A 19,951-nucleotide genomic window follows, 5' to 3' on the forward strand; every position below is an offset into this window, starting at 1 on the left:
TTGTCGAGAATCCAATAAGATACAGAGACGTTCGGTCTTGGGTCTGCTCCGGCCTGAATTTGAATGTGGTTTTGCATGTTTGCAGGTGTATAGTCAGTGTAGTGTATATTTGACTTTTAGAGTGCAAAACAGTTTTTTTTAAGGAGTTTTAAAAATGAAGCCATCAACAGAATACTGAGTTTAATTTTTCTTTGATGACGTAAATCAGAACGGAAAAAGCGTGAATTGTTGGAGAAACTCAGCAGGCCCGACAACATCTGTGGAGAGAAACCGAGTTAAAGTTTCAGATCGACAGAACACGAGTGTTATACATTTCTATACTATAATGCTGGGAAAATTATCAGTCTTATCTGCAGAATCAGGATATTTATAAAAAAACACTCAGTGGCTGACAACTGTCACCTTTACAAATTCAAAAGGACTTTATTGACTGTAATGCTGCCTCCGTTGCTCTCAGTTGGTAGAAAGCTGTGCGTAAATGATTGCCTTTTCTTGTTTCCTTCCTGTCAGTTTGCAGCAATGTCGAATGGAGAATTGTTCCTTTCAGTGTCTAACTCAGCATGTGTCTCCATTTGTCTCTATTTGTCTCTGTGCATCCACCTCACCCTCTTTCTCTTTCACATTCTCCAACACTCTGTCTGTGCATACAGCTCATTACCTATTTCTGCTCGATTAAAAGTCTGACATTTCGAGACAGTTTGAGTGTGCAGCTGCTGAGAAGATTGTTGCTCATTGACTGGAGTGTGTAGATCGGGGCTCACATTCTCCGGATAATGTGTCTGTCAATTCGATCTCAGATCAGGCGACGTTTCTTCCTCAAACATTTGTGACTGTTTCGAATTCAAAGTAGAATTCTGAATCCACCATAAGAAAAAAACGCAAGTATACTACAACTAAAGAAGCACAACGATGTATACACTGTTGGTTTAAATGAATGAACTTTGACATCAGAGAATGAGAGTGATCAGCTGGTGGTGTCTCGGTCATTACCACAAAGTTCCCCGGCAAATCTGCAACACCTCCTGTGTAATCTCGTTATTCCTACCAAACTGGGAATGAAGGAGGGGGAGAAAGAGGATAAGAAGCAGAAGTGCTTGTGGAATAACGGAAAGAAACCACAGACTTTATTGATAGTTCAGGACTAAAAAAAAAGTCACTATTGTAACTTAACCTGGTCTCCAATTCATAACAGGGTGAATGTCCAAAAAGGCGCCGACTTGGTTGACACGGCAGTTGTAAAGAGTTGAAACACCAAGCCCAAATACGAATGCAACAAACAGGCACCGCTGGGAATTGAACCCAGGATCGTCTGTTTACTAGACAGGCGCTTTAACCAACTAAGCCACGGCGCCGCACGTTTCGGAAATTTACTCATCCATATGTGAAGTTGGTTAAGCACTTCTTCACAGTACTTGGAAATGTGTTTTCGGATCAATGTTGCTCACAGAGAATTGCAATCAGTCCTCTAATTTACAAATACAGGGAGTTTACAGCTGAACATTCTCCACTGAAAAGGCACAGAAAAAGATAATCTTCCCTTACATTAATTTCAAACTGATACCTTCACCTGTTTAAACTGACAGTAGAAAGAGGATGTGTTCATCCTCTCCGGGCCCATGAAACACGTTAATACACACAGAGGGGACCTCAACAACAGGAACAAGGTCATTGTGGAGATTTAACGAGGTGAAATGTGTAAGTAATTGTTAACATTGGGCAGTAAAAGTTTAACGATTAGCACTGACACTGAGTCTTGCACCACCAGTTCCAAGCTCACTTCCTGCCTCATGCCTCCCAGCCATCATTGCCGATCACTAGATTTCAATGTCCTGCTCCACTTCTCAACTTATTTCCAAACGATTGCAGGTGTCTAATAGGAACCTTCAACTGTTAGAAACGTTTTCCTGGAATATAGTCGTCACTCAATGGGATAGGATTCAGTTCATATCCCGAATTACCACAGTGATGGAGGGGATGAGTTACTTTCCTGAACCTTTCTACTCCTCAGCACGGACATACAGCCATGATACCGATGGGGGGAGTTCCAGTATTTACACTCAGCGACACTGAAGAATCAGCCAGATACTTCCAACTCAGAACGGTGATATGATTGGAGGGGGATTTGCGGTGGTAGTTTCCCGTGAGTCTGCTGTCATTGTCCTGATAGACGGATGGAAAGAATCATTGGACCGATTCTGGCAGGATCCGGGTATGTGCTTTGCACGCAAGCAGGAATTAGTTTTCCTTCGAATAATTCAGAAAACGAGAAAAGATATCTTCATTATCTTCGTGGAAATTATATCCAGGTCTGTGTGATGAAAACTCGGACTCCTAAGCAGGGACCTCCAGTGATGCTGACCGTAAACCTTGTGACCTGACTTGTACACATTCCTGTGTCTGTCGTTGACTCCATAACCAACTTCAGCAGCAAAGTTGCCTTCCCCAAGTTTCGAAACAGCTCATATTATCGCCTTGTGTTTCAATGTGAAAAAAGCGGAGCTGTGATAATCTGATGTTGTTCAGCAGATGTACTGCAGAAAGGCACAGAACAGGCTGATGGTCACAATGCCTCGTTTTGACGCGCTGGCCTCCAGTGAGCCGGCGGCACTAATAAGCGAGCCGTTCAACTCGTCTTATTCTCGGTCCGGGGCTAGAAATAAACAGAGTTTTCTCGCTGAACTTGTTCAGGCTCTTGAAGGGAAGAGCCCTTTACTCAAATTATGAAAGTACATTTCACTGAAGTGGATCATGAAATCGTGTAGTGACTGTGAATACAACAATGGAAACTTTCAGCAGAGATGCAGACAACACTGAAGGGGGCACCTAAAGACAAATGTGTTTCCTTTTTTAGGGAAAGGCACTGCTTCACAAATTGGGACTTAATGAATTAATGCAGTGACGCTGATTACCTTTGCTAGTTCTTCACCTTCTCAATCTTATTTCTCCCGATCTGAATGTCTCCATTGCACATAGTAAAAGCTGAGAGGAAGTCGGCGCTCGGTCGGCCCAGTGTTGTAATGGATAACGCGTCTGAATTCGATTCGGACTATCATAGTTTTGAATTCTACCTCGCTCAATTGCAGCATGTCGCTTTGCTGAAATCAGACATAACTGGTTTTATATAACATTAAGGACAAAAAAGAGTCCGCGAAGAGTAGAGGGACACCTCAAAAATCAATAAGCCAGTCTCTGTTTGGTGCCACTCGAGATGGGGGAGATATGAATCCTGTCCTTTGTTTGAATGTTTACTGTGGGGAAGGACATACAACATGGAATATAAAGGAATACAGCGCTGAACAGGCACTCAATGTTGCACCGACCTCTGAAATATTCTCAGCTCATCCCCCTACACAATCCCAAGATCATCCATATGCTTATCCAAGAATTGTTTAAATCTCCATAATGTGGCTGAGTTAAACACACTGGAGGGTAGGGCATTGCGCGCCCTTTCAGCTCTCTCAGTAAAGAACCGGCCTCTGACATCTATCTTAGAGCTATCACCCCTCAATTTGTAGCTATGTACCCTCGTACAAGCTGACGTCATCATCCTATTAAAAAGACTTTCATGTCTACCCTATTTAATTCTCTGATCATCTTGTCTGTTTCCACCAAATCTCCTCTGAGCCTTCTTCTTTCCGAAAAGAACAAACCCATTTCTCTCAGCCTTTCCTCATCAGACCTTCCCCCCAGACCAGACAACATCCTGGTAAACTTCCTCTGCACCTTTTCCATGCTTTCACATCCTTGCCGACATACGGCGACCAGAAATGTACAAAATATGTCAACTGCCACGGCAATGGCGTTTTGTACATTTGCAGCATGTGTTTGCGACTCCGGAACTCAATCCCTCTACCAATGAAACCTAACACACCGTATGCCAGCTTAACAGTACTATCAACCTGGGTGGCAACTTTTCAGGATCTATGTTCATGGACATAAAGATTCCTCTTCACATACACACCAGCAACAATCTTTCCGTTGACCCAATACTCTGCCTTACTGTTATTCTTCCCAAAGTGTATCGCCTCACATTTAGGTGCATTTAACTCAAATTTCCACCTCTCACCCCAATTCTGCAGTTTAACCAAATCCCCCTGCAACCTGTAACGTTGTTGCAAACTGTCCACTACTCCACCAACGTTATTGTCATCTTCAAATTTACTAATTCATCCACCTATGCCTGAGTCTAAGTCATTTATAAAAATGATAAACAGCAGTTGTCCTAAAACAAATCCTTGTGAGACACCACTGGTAACTGGACTCCAGTTTGAATATTTTCCATCCATCACCACTCGCTGCCTTCTTTCAGAAAGCCAGTTTCAATCCAATTTGCCACATTACCCTCCATCCCATGCCTCTGCATTATTTTCCAACAGCCTACCATGTGGAAACGTATCAGAGGCTTTACTGAATTCCATGTATCACACTTCAACTGCTCTACCCTCATCTACATTCTTGGTCACGTTATCAAAAAAAATACTCAATGAGGTTTGTGAGACATTACCTGCCCTTCACGAAACAATGTTGACTATCTGAAATCAAATTGTTGCTTTATAGATTATTATACATCTTACCTTTTATAATTCTTTCCAAAACCTTTCTACAACAGAAGTCCGGCTCACTGAACTATAATTACCTGCGTCATCTCTACTGCCCTCCTTGAACAAGAGCACAACATTTGGAATCCTCCATTCCTCTGGTACTAAACTTGTCGACAATGACGACTCAAATATCAAAGCCAAATGTTCTGCTTTCTGCTCCATGGCTTTTCAGAGAGTATTCGGATAAATCCCAACTGGCCTAGGTGACTGGCCTACGTTCAGTCCTTCTGGAATTGCTAACTCCTCTTCATAACTAACATTGACCGTTTTAAGTCTAATATCTCGTATCTCATTATTCTCCTCTACAATATTCTCCTTTTCCTGACTAAAAACCAATGAGAAATGTTCGTTTAGTACCTCTCCGATCTCTAGGTTCCGCACTCAACATCCCACTTCTGTCTTTGACTGTCCCTATTCCTACCCTAGCCATCCTTTTAATTCTCATATACCTATCGAAAGCTTTAGGTTTCTCCTTTATCTATTTGTTAAAGACTGCTCATATCCTTTCTTTGCTCTTCTTAAGTTTCTCTTTAAATCCTTCCCAGACGATCTGTAACTCTCCATCGCCTCATCTGAACCATTTGTCTCTCAACTTATAAGCCTCCTTCTTCCAGTTTACAAGAGATTCAATTTCTTTAGTAAACCTACCTTATCACTTCCTCCCTGCCTGACAGGGACATACATATCAAGGACACGCAATACCGGTTTCTTAAACCAGCTCCACGTTTCCATTTTCTGCATCCCTTGCATTCTGCTACCCCATTCTCTGCATCCTAACTTTGCCAAATCGCATGATAATTGCCCTTCCCCAATTGACAACTCTTGACCTGTGGCATGAAATATGTAGTCTGTGGGGAAATAGATGTTGTTATCTTGAAATAAAGATTATGTTAGAGTGGAGGAAGCACTGGATGTATTGAAACGGATACAAGTAAATAAATCCCCATGATATGATCAGATCACACCTCAGAGCTCAGTCGGAAATGAGGCAAGTGATTTCTGGTCACTTGCTGAATATTGTGTCATCGATAATCAAAGGTGAGGTGCCACAACACTGTAGGCTGACTAACATGATACTACTATTTACGAAAGGAGGTAATGAAAACCAGGCAACTATAGACCTGCGAGTCTGACGTCGGTGGTGGGCACGTTGTTGGAGGGAATCCTGAGAGACAGGAATTAATGTATTTGGAAAAGCAAGACTGATTACGAATAGTCAGCAATGGCGTTATGCGTGGGAAATGATGGCTCGTTAAATTGGAAGAGTTCTTTTATGAAGTAACAAAGAGGATTGATTAGGGCAGAGAGGTGTGCGTGATCTATGCGGACTTCAGTGGTCGACAATGTTCCCCATGGGAGTCTGGTTAGCAAGGTTAGGAGATCCAAACATTTGAATTCAGAACTGGCTCGAAGGTAGAAGACAGAGGTTGGTGGTGGAGTGTTATCTTTCAGACTGGAGGCCTGTGACAACTGGAGTGCCACAAGAATAGATTCTGGGTTAATTTTCGTCATTTTCATAAATGTTTTGGATGTGAGACAGCCTTGCTCACCACTGCGATACCATGCCCCCTTCCCCTCTCCCCCCCAAACCGTGTCCCTGATGCTGTGAGACCGCCGTGCTAACCACTGAGACACCACGTCCCCCTCACCCTCCCCACCAAACCGGATCTCTGGTACTGTGAGACAGTCGTGCTAACGACTGAGACACCATGACCCCCCACCATCCACACCAAACCGGATCTCTGGTACTGTGAGGCAGCCGTGCTAACCACTGAGACACTATGCTCCCTCCCCCTTCCCCCAAACCGGGTCCCTGGTACTGTGAGGATAAAGTGAGAACTGTAGATGCTGGCGATCAGAGCTGAAAATGTGTTGCTGGAAAAGCGACGCATGTCAGGCAGCATCAAAGGAACAGGAGAATCGACGTTTGGCGCATAAGCCTGCCCTGGTACTGTGAGACAGCCGTGCTAATCACTGCGACACCATTTACATGCCCCTCCCACAAACCGGGTTCCTGGTACTGTGGGAAGCCGTGCTATACACTCAGACACCATGCCCCCCTCCCCCAAAAAGCGGGTTCCTGTTACTGTGAGATAGCCGTGCAAACCACTGAAACACCATGCCCCCTCCCCCTCTCTCCCAAACCCGGTCCGTGGTACTGTGAGGCAACAGTGCTAACCACTGAGACACCATGCCCCCTCCCCTTCCCCGACACCGGGTCTCTGGAACTGTGAGACAGTCGTGCTAACCACTGAGACACCATGACCACACCCCCTCCACCTCTCCCCAAACCAGGTCCCTTGTACTATTAGACAGACGTGCTAACCACTGAGACACTATGACCCATCCCCCTCCTCCCAATACGGGTCACTGGTACTGTAAGACAGCCATGCTCACCACTGACACACCATGACCCCTTCCCCTCCCTCTCCCGCCAAAACCAGGTCGCTTGTACTGTGAGACTCCCTCCCACTCCCTCGAAACCCCGTCCCTGGAACACTGGGGCAGCCGTGCTAACCACTGACACCATGCCCCCTTCCCCCCTCACCCCCAAACCGTGTCCCTCGTGCTGTGAGACAGCCATTATAACCACTGAGACACCGTGTCCCCTCCACCTCCCTCCAAACCGGGTCCCTGGTACTGTGAGACAGCCGTGCTAACCACTGAGACACATTACCCCCTCCCCCTTTGCCCCAAACCGTGTCCCTTGAACTATGCGAATGCCTTGCTAACTACTGAGATGCCATGCACCCCTCCAACTCCCCCGAATCCGGGCCACTGGTACTGTGAGACAGCCATGTAAACACTGAGACAACATGCGCCCCTTCCCCTACCCCCAAACCGAGTCGCTCGTACTGTGAGACAGCCGTGCTAACCACTGAGATGCCATGCCCCCTTCCCCCATTCCCCTCTCCCCCAAACAGGGTCCCTGGTACTGTGAGACAGCCGTGCTAAACACTGAGACACCAAATCCCTCCACCTCCGTCTCAAACCGGGTACCTGGTACAGTGAGACAGCCGTACTAACCACTGAGACACTATACCCCCACCCCCTCCGCCCGAAATGGTGTCCCTGGTACTGTGAGTCAGCCGTGCTAACCACTGAGAGAGCATACCCCCTCCTCCTCTGTCCCACACCGTGTCCCTTGAACTATGTAACTGCCGTGCCTACCACTGTCTCCTTCCTCCTCGCCACCAATCTGGGTCCCTGGGATTGTGAGACAACCGTGCTAAGCACTGAGACACCATGCCCCCTCCCACTCCCACATACCGGGTCCCTGGTACTGTGAGATAGCCATGCTAACCACTGAGATACCATGCCCCCTTCCCCTCTCCCCCCCAAACCGTGTCTCTGGCGCTGTGAGACAGCCGTGCTAACCACTGATTCACCATGCCCCCCTCCCCCTCCCCCAAACTGGTCCCTGGTAGTGTGAGACAGCCGCGCTAACCACTGAGACACTATGCCCCCTCCCCCTATTCCCCTAACGGGGTCCCTGGGACTGTGAGACAGCCGTGCTAACCACTGAGACTCTATGCCCACTCCTCCTCCCCGCCACCCGTGTTCCTGCTACTGTGAGACAGCCGTGCTAACCACTGAGACGTTATGCCCCCACTCCCTCCGCCCCCAACCGTGTCCCTGCTACTGTGAGACAGACGTGCTAACCACTGAGACACCCATGCCTACTTCCCCTTTCCCCCTCAAACCGTGTCCTTGGTGCTGTGAGACCGTCGTGCTAACCACTGAGACACCATGCCCCCCTCACCCTCCCCACCAAACCGGATCTCTGGTACTGTGAGACAGTCGGGCTAACCATTGAGACGCCATGTCCCCCACCATCCCCACCAAACCGGATCTCCGGTAATGTGAGACAGCCGTGCTAACCACTGGTACATCATGCACCCCTCCCCCTCCACCCCAAACGGCGTCTCTGGTACTGTGAGACAGACGTGCTAACCACTGAGACACTATGACCCCTCCTCCTCCACCGCCAACCGTGTCCCTGGAACTGTGAGACAGCCGTGCTAACCACTGAGACACCATGCCGACCTCCGCCTCCCCCGAAACCGGGTCACGGGTCCTGTGAGACAGATGTGCTAAACACTGAGACACTATGCCCCCTCCCCCTCCCACGCAAACCGTGTCCAAGGTAATGTGAAAAAGCCTTACTAATCATTGAGACATCATGCCCCCATCCCCTACTCCCAAACAGTTTCCCTGGTACTGTGAGACAGCAGTGCTAACCACTGAGACACCATGGCCATCTCCCCCTCCCCCTCTCTCCTAAACCGGGCCGCTGGTTCTGTGAGACAGCCGTGCTAACCACTGAGACAGCATGGCCACATCACCCTCCCCCTCCCCCCCAAACCGATCCCTGGTACTGTGAGACAGCCGTGCTAACCACTAAGACACCATGCCCCCTCCCCCTCCCCCTCCCCAACAAACCGATCCCTGGTACTGTGAGACAGCCGTGCTAACCACTGAGACACCATGCCCCCCTCCCGACCCCAGAAAACGGGTCACTGGTACTGTGAGACAGACGTACTAACCACTGAGACACCATGTCCCCCTCCCTCTCCACCCAAAGGAAAGTCCCTGGAACTGTGAGACAGCCGTGCTAACAACCGAGACACCATGTCCCCTTCCTCCTCACCCCCAAGCCGGGTCCCTAGGGATGTGAGACAGCCGTTCTAAGCAGTCAGACACCATGCCCCCGCCCCCTCCCGCATATTGGGTCCCTAGTACTGTGAGACAGCCATGCTAACCACTGCGATACCATGCCCCCTTTCCCCCTCGCCCCCAAAACGTGTCCCTGGTACTGTGAGACATCCGTGCTATCCACTGAGACACCATGCCCCCTCCCCTCCACCCCAAACCGGTCCCTGGTACTGTGAGACAGCCATGCTAACCAATGACACACTATGTCCCCTTCCCCCTAACCCCCAAACCGGGTCCCTGGTACTGTGCGACTGCCGTGCTAAGAACTGAGACACCATGCCCCCTCCCACTTCCACATACCGGGTTCCTGGTACTGTGAGACAGTCATGCTAACCACTGAGATACCATGCCCCCTTCCCCTCTCCCCCACAAACCGTGTCACTGGTGCTGTGAGACAGCTGTACTAACCACCGAGGCTCTATGACCCCACCCCCTCCCCCGCAAAACGTGGCCTTGGTACTGTGAGACAGACTGCTAACCATTGAGACACTGTGTCCCCTTCCCCTTCCCTGCAAACCTCGGGCCCCTTGTACTGTGAGACAGCCGACCTAACGAATAAGACACCAAGCCCCCCTTCTCCTCCCTCCCAAACAAGGTCCCTGGTACTGAGAAACCATGCCCCCTCTCCGCCTTCCCGCCAAACTAGGACCCTGGGATTATGTCCCCCGCCCGCTCCACTTCTCCCCCATACCGGGTCCTTGGAACTGTAAGATAGCCGTGCTAACCACTGATACACCATGACCCCCTCCCCCTCCCCCCAAACGGGTCCCTGGTAGTGTGAGACAGTCATGCTAACCACTGAGACACTATGCCCCCTCCCCCTACGCCCCTAACGGGTCCCTGGGACTGTGAGACAGCCGTGATAACCACTGAGACACTATGCCCACCCCTCCCCAGCAAACCGTGTCCCTGGTACTGTGAGACAGATGTACTAACCACTGAGACACCATGCCCCCTCCCCCTCCCCCCAAACGGGGTCCCTGGTACTGTAAGACAGCCCTGCTAACCACTGAGATATTATGCCACCGCCCCCTACATCACAAACAGGGTCCCTGGTACTGTGAGACATCCGTGCTCACCACTGAGACACCATGGCCACCTCCCCCTCTCCGTCTGCCCCAAACTTAGGCCCTTGGTACTGTGAGACAGCCGTGCTAAACACTGAGGCACCATGCCTCGCTCCCCCTCCCACCAAACCAGTCCCTGGTACTGTGAGACAGCCGTGCTAACCACTGAGACACCATGCCCTCTCCCTCATCCGCCCAAACCGTGTCCCTGATACTGTGAGGCAGCCGTGCTAACCACTGAGACAGCATACCCCCTCCTCCTCTGCCCAAAACCGTGTATCTTGAACTATGCGACTGCCGTGCTAACCACTGAGACACCATGTCTCCTTCCTCCTCGCCTGCAATCTGGGTCCCTGGGAATGTGAGACAATCGTGCTAAGCACTGAGACACCATGCCCCCTCCCACTTCCACATACCGGGTCCCTGGTACTGTGAGACTGTCATGCGAACCACTGAGATACCATGCCACCTTCCCCTCTCCCCCGCAAACCGGGTCCCTGGTATTGTGAGAAAGCCGTACTAACAACTGATATATTATGCCACCTCCCCCTACATCACAAACAGGGTCCCTGGTACTGTGAGACAGCCGTGTTAACCACTGAGACACCATGGCCACCTCCCCCTCTCCCTCTCCCCCAAACTGGGCCCTTGGTACTGTGAGACGGCCGTGCTAAACACTGAGGCACCATGCCTCCCTCCCACTCCCTCCAAACCAGTCCCTGGTACTGTGAGACAGCCGTGCTAAACAATAAGACACCATGCCCCCTCCGCCCCAACCCGATCCCTGGTACTGTGAGACAGCCGTGCTAACCATTGAGACACCATGTCCCCTCCCTCTCTGCCCCAAACCGTGTCCCTTATATTATGCGACTGCCGTGCTAACCACTGAGACACCATGTCTCCTTCCTCCTCGCCCCCAATCCGGGTCCCTGGGAATGTGAGACAATCGTGCTAAGCACTGAGACACCATGTCCCCTCCCACTCCAAATACCGGGTCCCTGGTACTGTGAGACAACCATGCGAACCACTGAGATACCATGGCCCCTTCCCCCCTCACCCCCCAACACGGGTCCCTGCTACTGTGAGACAGCCGTGCTAACCACTGAGATAACATGCCCCCTTCCCCTCTCGCCCCCAAACCGTGTCCCTGGTGCTGTGAGACAGTCGTGCTTACCACTGAGACACCATGTCCCCCTCACCCGCCCCACCAAACCGAATCTCTGGTACTGTGAGACAGTCGTGCTTCCCATTGAGACGCCATGACCCCCCCACCATCCCCACCAAACCGGATCTCTGGTACTGTGAGACAGCCGTGATAACCACTGAGACGCTATGCCCCCCTCCCCCTCCCCCGAAACTGGGTCACGGGTACTGTGAGGCAGCCGTGCTAACCACGGATACACCATGCCCCCTCCCCCTCACCTCCAAACGGGGTCCCTGGTACTGTGAGACAGACGTGCTAACCACTGAGACACTATGACCCCTCCCCCTCCCCCGCCAACCGTGTCCCTGGTACTGTGAGACAGCCATGCTAACCACTGAGACACCATGCCCCCCTCCCATTCCCCCGAAACCGGGTCGCGGGTACTGTGAGTCAGATGTGCTAACCACTGAGACACGATGCGTCCTCCCCCTCCCTCCAAACTGGTTCCCTGGTACTGTAAGACAGCCGTGCTAACCACTGAGACACTATGCCCCCTCCCCCTCCCCTGCAAACCGTGTCCAAGGTATTGTGAGAAAACCTTACTAACCACTGAGACATCATGCCCCTCCCCCTACATCCCAAACAGTTTCCCTGGTACTGTGAGACAGCCGTGCTATCCACTGAGACACCATGGCCATCTCCCCCTCCGCCTCTCCCCTAAACCGGGCCGCTGGTTCTGTGAGACAGCCGTGCTAAACACTGAGACACCATGCCTCCCTCCCCCTCCCCCAAAACCGGTCCCTGGTACTGTGAGACAGCCGTGCTAACCACTGAGATACCATGCCCCTTCCCTTCCCCCCAAACTGGTCCCTCGTACTGTGAGACAGTCGTGCTAACCGTTGGCATACCATACCCCCTCCCTTCCCCCCCAAACCGGGTCACTGGTACTGTGAGACAGCCATACTAACCACTGAGACACCATACTCCCTCCCACTCCGTCCCACACCGTGTCCCTGGTACTGTGCGACTGCCGTGCTAACCACTGAGACACCATGCCCCCCTCCCCGCCCCCGAAACCGGGTCCCTGCTATTGTGAGACAGCCGTGCTAACCACTGAGACACCATGCGCCCCTCCCCCTCACCCCAAACAGGGTCCCTAGTACTGTAAGTCATCCCTACTAACCACTGAGACACCATGAACCCTCTCCCTCCGCCCCTAAACCGGTCCCTGGTACTGTGAGACAGCCGTGCTAACCACTGACACACCATGTCCCCTTCCTCTTCACCCCCAATCCGGGTCCCAGGGTCTGTGAGACATCCGTGCTAAGTATTGAGACACCATGCCCCCTCGCCCTCCCTCCCTCCCAAACCGGGCCCGTGGTACTGTGAGACAGCTGTGCTAACCACGGAGACACCATGGCCCCCCCCCCCTCCCCCTCTCCCCCACACCGGGTCCCTGGTACTATGAGACAGCCGTGCTAACCACTGAGACACCATGCCCCCTCCCCCTCCCCCCCAAACCGGTTGCCTGGTACTGTGAGACAGCCGTGCTAACGCCTAAGACAACATGCCCCCTCTTCCTCCCCCTGCCCGCCCCCCGCCAAACACAGTCATTGTGTTCGGGGATATTGTGAAAAATGTAAACCTGAAATGCAAACAGTAAAAAGTGGCAAAACCCCACAAATGTTTCAGGGTCTGGACGGAGAAGTATCGGGAGCATACTGAGTCTGATAGGATCCTCTTCTGAAAAACTCGTATTGGACTCAAAAGGTTAATTGTGTTTCTCTCTGTTCAGAACCTGTTATGGTTTTCCAGCATTTTCAACGTAGTTACTCTTTTGTCTGATCTCAAAGGGGACAATGAAGCTGCCAATTCTGTTGACTCTCAAGTATTTGTTTATGGTTTTTGAATGAAAAATTAAAAACTCTGTGCGTGACAGCTCCCTGAGTACTTCCAATTTATTGCCACTGTCATAATGCATTTTGAAAATGTTGAACTCGGTGGTCATGATATCATACAATCAATCCTCTGAAAGTAACTGATTGAAGTCCTGATCCCAATTGTTATCAATGTTTTATCATACTCTTGATGTCACAGGACATATTCATCCACGGTTTGAGAAGGCACTATGAAGGGCAGAGTTTATTTGTCATCCCCAATGGCTCTGAACTAAGCAACACAGAGTTGCCCTGTTTTATCTCTTCAATCCAAAGTGATGCAGATCCACACAGAGCTGTTTGTAGGAGCAGTCCAACATTATTCCCTAGTCAGGATGACATGCAACTTGGAAGATACCTTGAAGAACTGCATTTCTATTTTTTCCCATTACCAGTGCAAAATGTTCTCTAATTCCCATTAATCACAGTTTTGCTCAGGGTCCTTGATTCCACCCGCAGCCCAGTCCTGCTTCAACTGAAAGGGCAGTCACTCTGATCTCACCTCAAATTACACGGGAAGATTAGTTGAAAGAATAAGGAGCAAAAGACAAGAACACTGTTTGTTTGAACAATGTCCTCACAATATTCAAAAGAAAATTGATGCATGGTCTTCCTTAATGCATTACTTCAGCATGACATCACTTTTTAAACAATGTTCAATTCAAAGTTTGTGCGAAGATTTGTAGCTCGGGTGCTCGTTGTTGTGGTTCTGTTCGCCGAGCTGGAAGTTTTTGTTGCAAACGTTTCGTCCCCTGGCTAGGTGACATCATCAGTGCTTGGGAGCCTCCTGCGAAGCGCTTCTTTGATGTTTCCTCCGGTGAGTATAGTGTTCTGTCCCTGCCGCTACCGGTTGTCAGTTTCAGCTGTCCGCTGTAGTGGTTGGTATATTGGGTCCAGGTCGATGTTTCTGTTGATGGAGTTTGTGGATGAATACCATGTCTCTAGGAATTCCCTGGTTGTTCTCTGTCTGGCTTGCCCTATGATAGTAGTGTTGTCCCAGTCGAATTCATGTTGCTTGTTGTCTGCGTGTGTGGCTACTAAGGATAGCTGGTCGTGTCGTTTCGTGGCTAGTTGATGTTCATGTATGCGAATTGTTAGCTGTCTTCCTGTTTGTCCTATATAGTGTTTATTGCAGTCCTTGCATGGTAACAAGCAAGTGAGACAAAGGAAAGCTAGTGGATGTTATCCACCTGGACTTCAAGAAGGACTTTGACAAGGTGCGACACAGGACGCTGCTGAGTACAATAAGGTCCCATTTTGTTAGAGGCAAGGTACTAGTGTGTGCAGAAGCTTGGCTGTCTGGCAGAAAGTAGAGAGTGGGGATAAAAGGGTCCTTCTCAGGATAGCAGCCAATGACAATTGGTGTTCCACAAGGCTCAGTGTTAGGACCACAAAGTTTTACTTTGTACATTAACGATCTATATTAAGGATAGGCTTTTAGATGACACAAAGGTAGGTAGAGGAACAGGTAGCATTGAGGAGGCAGAGAGGCTGCAGAAGAATTTAGATAGAATAGGAGAGTGGGAAAACAAATGGCAGAAGGAGTACATCTTGGGAAAGCGTGAGGTGATGCACTTTGTGAGGAGGAAGAGAGGCATGGAAAATTTCATAAATGAAAAGAAAATTCGGAAGTCTGAAGTGCAAACAGAGTTGCGAGTTCTTGCACAGGAATGTCTCAAGGTAAACTTGCAGGTTGAGTGACTAGTTAGGAATGTGTTGTATCTGCTACACAGTGAGTTTAAAGTCTTCTATTCAGCAAAAGAACTGTGAGGTAACTCTGACAAACAATAATATTTGTTTATTGAGCACAGTCAATGTTAGTACTATAAAATTTACTATAAAGTAATGAAAAATACTGCAAACTGTCTTATGCTTTTACTTAATTTTGGCTGATCGCATACCACCACACTAGAACTTGGTCAGGCTCCACGTGGTGATGCCTTTTTATTCATTCGATGGTCTTGGAGTTGTTTTCTTTCTCAGTGGTTATTCTCCAGTTACCGCATTCTGTGGGGTTTTGAGATGATTCTTATCCTTCCAAGTCTCCAAGCTCTTGGGAGGGTCTGGAGGATCTGCCAATGGAATGATCAGGTTCATATACCCTGATCAATCAGACCCAACCAGGGGTTGGCATATTGATGGCCCAAGGGAGACATTCCAATGTCCCATTAAAGGCCATCTTCAGGAGGTTATTGCAGGGTCTTTAGCTACAGCTGTCAGGTTTGTTTGCAAGCCATTTGTAGGGAGCTGCAGCCTGTCTGGATTCTGCAGCATGTGGATTAGCACCGAGAGTTTAGACAAGGCTGGAATCCATTTGCTAGCATGCTTTAATCACTGTTCACTTTTGTAACTCCATGATAAGTTTACCAATGTCCATCATACGTTCATTGTTTCAGGTAGCCTATCCGGTCAGAAAGACAAACACAATGATGGTATTTATTTTGAGAGGCCTTGAATATTAAAGCAGAGATAGATTTCTGAGTCTTTACAAGGCTCTGATCGGAGCATATTTGGAGTATTTCGTGGGAGCATCATTTAAAATATATCTAGGCAGATACATGAATGGGCAGGTAGCAGAGGGATGCAGATCCTTAGAAAATTGGCGGCAGGTTTAGATAGAGGATCTGGATTGGTTCAGGCTTGGAGGGTCTAAGGGCCTGCTCCTGTGCTGGAATTTTCTTTGTTCTTCGTTCTTTATTATTCATTCTAAAAATTGCACGTTTTCAACTCACTGTATGCTACATTTTAATAACATAAAACATTTATTTATTTGACAGTGCATATCAAATTATTTCATTTCTAAATTAGAGTCATAGAGATGTACAGCATGGAAACAGACCCTTTGGTCCAACCCGTCCATGCCTACCAGATACTGCAACTCAAACTAGTCCCACCTGCCCGGACAAGGGCCATATCCCTCCAAACCCTTCCTATCATATACCCATCCAGATGCCTTTGAAATGTTGCAATTGTACGAGTCTCCACCACTTGCTCTGGCAGCTCATTCCATACACATACCACCCTCTGCATGAAAAAGGTGCCCCTTAGGTCTCTTTTATATATTTCCCCTCTCACCCTAGACATGTGCACTCTACTTCTGGACGCCCCAACACCAGGGAGAACACCTTTTCCATTTACCCTATCCATGCCCTTCATGATTTTATAAACCTCTATAAGGTCACCCCTCAGCCTCCGATGCTCCACAGAAAACAGCCCTAGCCTATTTAGGCTTTCCCTACAGCTCAAATGCTCCAACCCTGGCAACATCCTTGTAAATCTTTTCTGAACCGTTTCAAGTCTCACAACTTCCTTCTGATAGGAAGGAGATCAGAATCGCACGCAATATTCCAAAAGTGGCCTAACTGGCTTCCTGTAGAGCCACAACATGACCTTCCAACTCCCGTACTCATTACTCTGACCAATAAAGGAAAGCACACCAATCGTCTACATCACTATCTTATCTATCTGCGACTCTACTTTCAAAGAACAATGAAACTGCACTCCAAGGTCTCTTTGTTTAGCAATACTCCCTAGGATCTCGCCATTAAGTGTAAACTCCTGCTAAGACTTGCTTTCCCAAAACGCAGCACCTCGCATTTATGTAAATTAAACTCTATCTGCCACTCCGAAGCCCATTGGCCCATCTGATCAAGATTCTGTTGCAATCCGAGGTAACCTTCTTAGCTGTCCACTACACCTCCAAGTTTGGTGTCATCTGCAAACTTACTAACTGTACCTCTTACGCTCACATCCAAATCATTTATATAAATAACGAAAAGTAGTGAATTCAGCACTGATCCTTGTGACACTCCACTGGTCACAGGCCTCCAGTCTGAAAAACAACCCTCCACCACCACCCTCTGTCTTCTACCTTTGAGCCAAGTCTGTATCCAAATGGCTAGTTCTCCCTGTATACCATGACGTCTAAGCTGGCTAACCAGTTTCCCAAAGGGGAACCTTGTCGAATGTCTTACTGAAGTTGAAATAAATCACGTCCACCGCTCTGCCCTCATCAATCCTCTTTGTTACTTCTGCAAAAATCTGTCAAATTTGTGAGACATGATTTTCCACTCACAAAGCAATGGTGACTATCCCTAATCAGTCCTCCCTTTCCAAATACATATACATCCTGTCCCTCAGGGTTACCTCCAAGAACTTGCCACCGCCGCTGTCAGGCTCACTGGTCTATAGTTCCCTGTCTTGTCCTTACTGCCCTTCTTAAACTGTGGCACCACATTCACCAACCTCCAGTCCTCTGGCACCTCACCTGTGACTATCAATGATACAAATATCTCAGTAACAAGCCCAGCAATCATTTCCTTGGTTTGCCACAGAGTTCTCGGATACGCCTGATCAGGTCCTGGGGATTTATACATCTTTATGCGTTTCAAGACATCCAGCACATCCTTCTCTGTAATCTAAACATTTTGAAGATTTCACCATTTATTTCCCTACATTCTATATCTTCCATGTCATTTTCCACAGTAAACATTGATGCAAAATGTTCATTTATTATGTCCCCTATCTCCTGTGGCTGCACACAAAGGCCTCCTTGCTGATCTTTGAGGGGACCCCAGTCTCTCCCTATTTAGTCTATTATTCTTAATGTCTTTGTAAAATCCTTTTGGATTGTCCTTGATTCTATTTGCCAATGTTATCTCATGTCCCCTTTTTGCCTTCCTGATTTCCCTCTTAAGTATACGCATACTGCCTTTGTACTCTTCTAAGGATTCACTCGATCTAGTCAGACAGCATGTTCTTTTGCTGTACAAAACAAAATGTGCACTCTTTCCTTTTGTAACTTAAAATGTTGTTAGGTGTTTATATTTTAGTTCCATCAATATAGAATCAACTTAATTGTTTTCAGAGATGATGCAATTATTGTTCGGTTGAATAATTGTAGTTAATATTTCATCATTGCCCAATTCACAAACATGGCAAACACCTGATTATTGTTCAGGTCACGTTGCAATCATGATCGACATTAAAAATGGACTCCAAAAGGCTTAAATTCAGGCACAGTGCTACTGGATCTCACAGCTGTCTATGGCCGTCAGTGAGACACTGGCCTGCTCCTAAATCTGTCCAGAGAGTTTCCAACCTGGGTCAGGGCAATCATTAAAACATTCCTTCAAAATAAATCATTTCGATTCCATCATGGACAGGAGGAAAGTAGCCAACAGGCTATCACTGTTCTCAGTGTAGTTACTAATACTGTCTAAATTAGATACCAATGATTGAGCAGTAACTAGGTCTTACAAATTCATCCCCAGTCAGAACCAGACCCAGAGAGCAGTTGTATGGACATGGAGTGTTAGAATCACTTGGTGTTACTTGTGGTGCTGACACCTGGCATGTCCCCCATACTTCACACATCTGCTCCCTGGACCAGACACTAGGTGAAGATATTCACAATTGACAGTCTTCTGCAGAATCCTGTGTCTTACAGTGAATCCTCTGAAATTATATCCAATAAATGCACCTTCACATTCACCAGTATCAAATTAAATTTGTACATGTCTATGGATGATCAGATATTAATACATGGGTAACCCAACAGAATGTATCTGAAGAAACCAGGAGCTAATGGCAAGCCAAAAATCAGTTTAATAACTGAACTTGGTGGATTTTGTCTGGTCGAGGTAAGTGCACATATTGTGCTGGCACTTTTGTGAATGTAGCCATGCATACCAAAACTGGAAGTCTTGGTCTAACATCCCTCCCCAGCTTCCTGACCCCACACAGGTCACTCCCTCACACATTCACCAATTGTCGAGAATCCACAAACTGATAGAAACTCGGAATATAGAACAGTACAGCACAGTAAGAGCCCTTCAGCCCTCAATTTTCTTTCGTCAGCCTTTTATCCTACTCTAAGATCAGACTAACCTACATAACCTCCAATGTACTAACTTCCATGTGCCTATCCAAGAGTTTTTCTTAATTATCCCTAATGTATCCTACTCTATTACCATCACGAGCAGTGCACTCCGCTCCCACCACTCTCTGACATTCCCCCGAAAACTTATGCCAATCACCATAAAATTATGCCCCTTTTGAAAAGACTCTGGCTATCCAATCTTTGTCTCTCAACATCTTGTACACTTCTATCAAGTCAGCCGTCATTCTTCTTGGCTCCAGGCAGAAAAGTCATAACTCCCTCAAATTTTCTTCCTAAGACGTATCCTCCAGTCCTGGCAGCATCCTGGTAAATCTGCTCAGCACACTCTCTGAAACTTCCACATGTTTCCGATAACGAGGCAACGAGAGCTAAGAGCAACAAGGAGGGGACATGAAAAATCCTTAGTTGGTAGGATTAGAGAGAACCCTAAGGCTTTCTATAGGTATGTCAGGAATAAAAGAATGACTAGGGTAGGGATAGGTCCAGTCAAGGATAGTAGTGGGAAGTTGCGTGTGGAGGCTGAAGAGATTGGGGAGACACTGAATGAATACTTTTTGTCAGTATTCAATCAGGAACAGGACATT

The 19,951-nt window shown here is 48.1% G+C and overlaps 1 non-coding gene across 1 annotated transcript; it reads right to left on the reverse strand.

Moving 5' to 3' along the window:
• Positions 1-1,278: 1,278 nt before the first annotated feature.
• Positions 1,279-1,352, reverse strand: trnat-agu (transfer RNA threonine (anticodon AGU)). The gene has a single exon. It is a non-coding gene; the product is annotated as a tRNA-Thr (tRNA).
• Between the last annotated feature and the right edge of the window lie 18,599 nt (positions 1,353-19,951).

This window comes from Chiloscyllium plagiosum, unplaced genomic scaffold (assembly GCF_037043375.1).
Source record: "Chiloscyllium plagiosum isolate Xiang-an unplaced genomic scaffold, Cpla_swu_hap1 HiC_scaffold_31, whole genome shotgun sequence".
NCBI lineage: Eukaryota > Metazoa > Chordata > Chondrichthyes > Orectolobiformes > Hemiscylliidae > Chiloscyllium > Chiloscyllium plagiosum.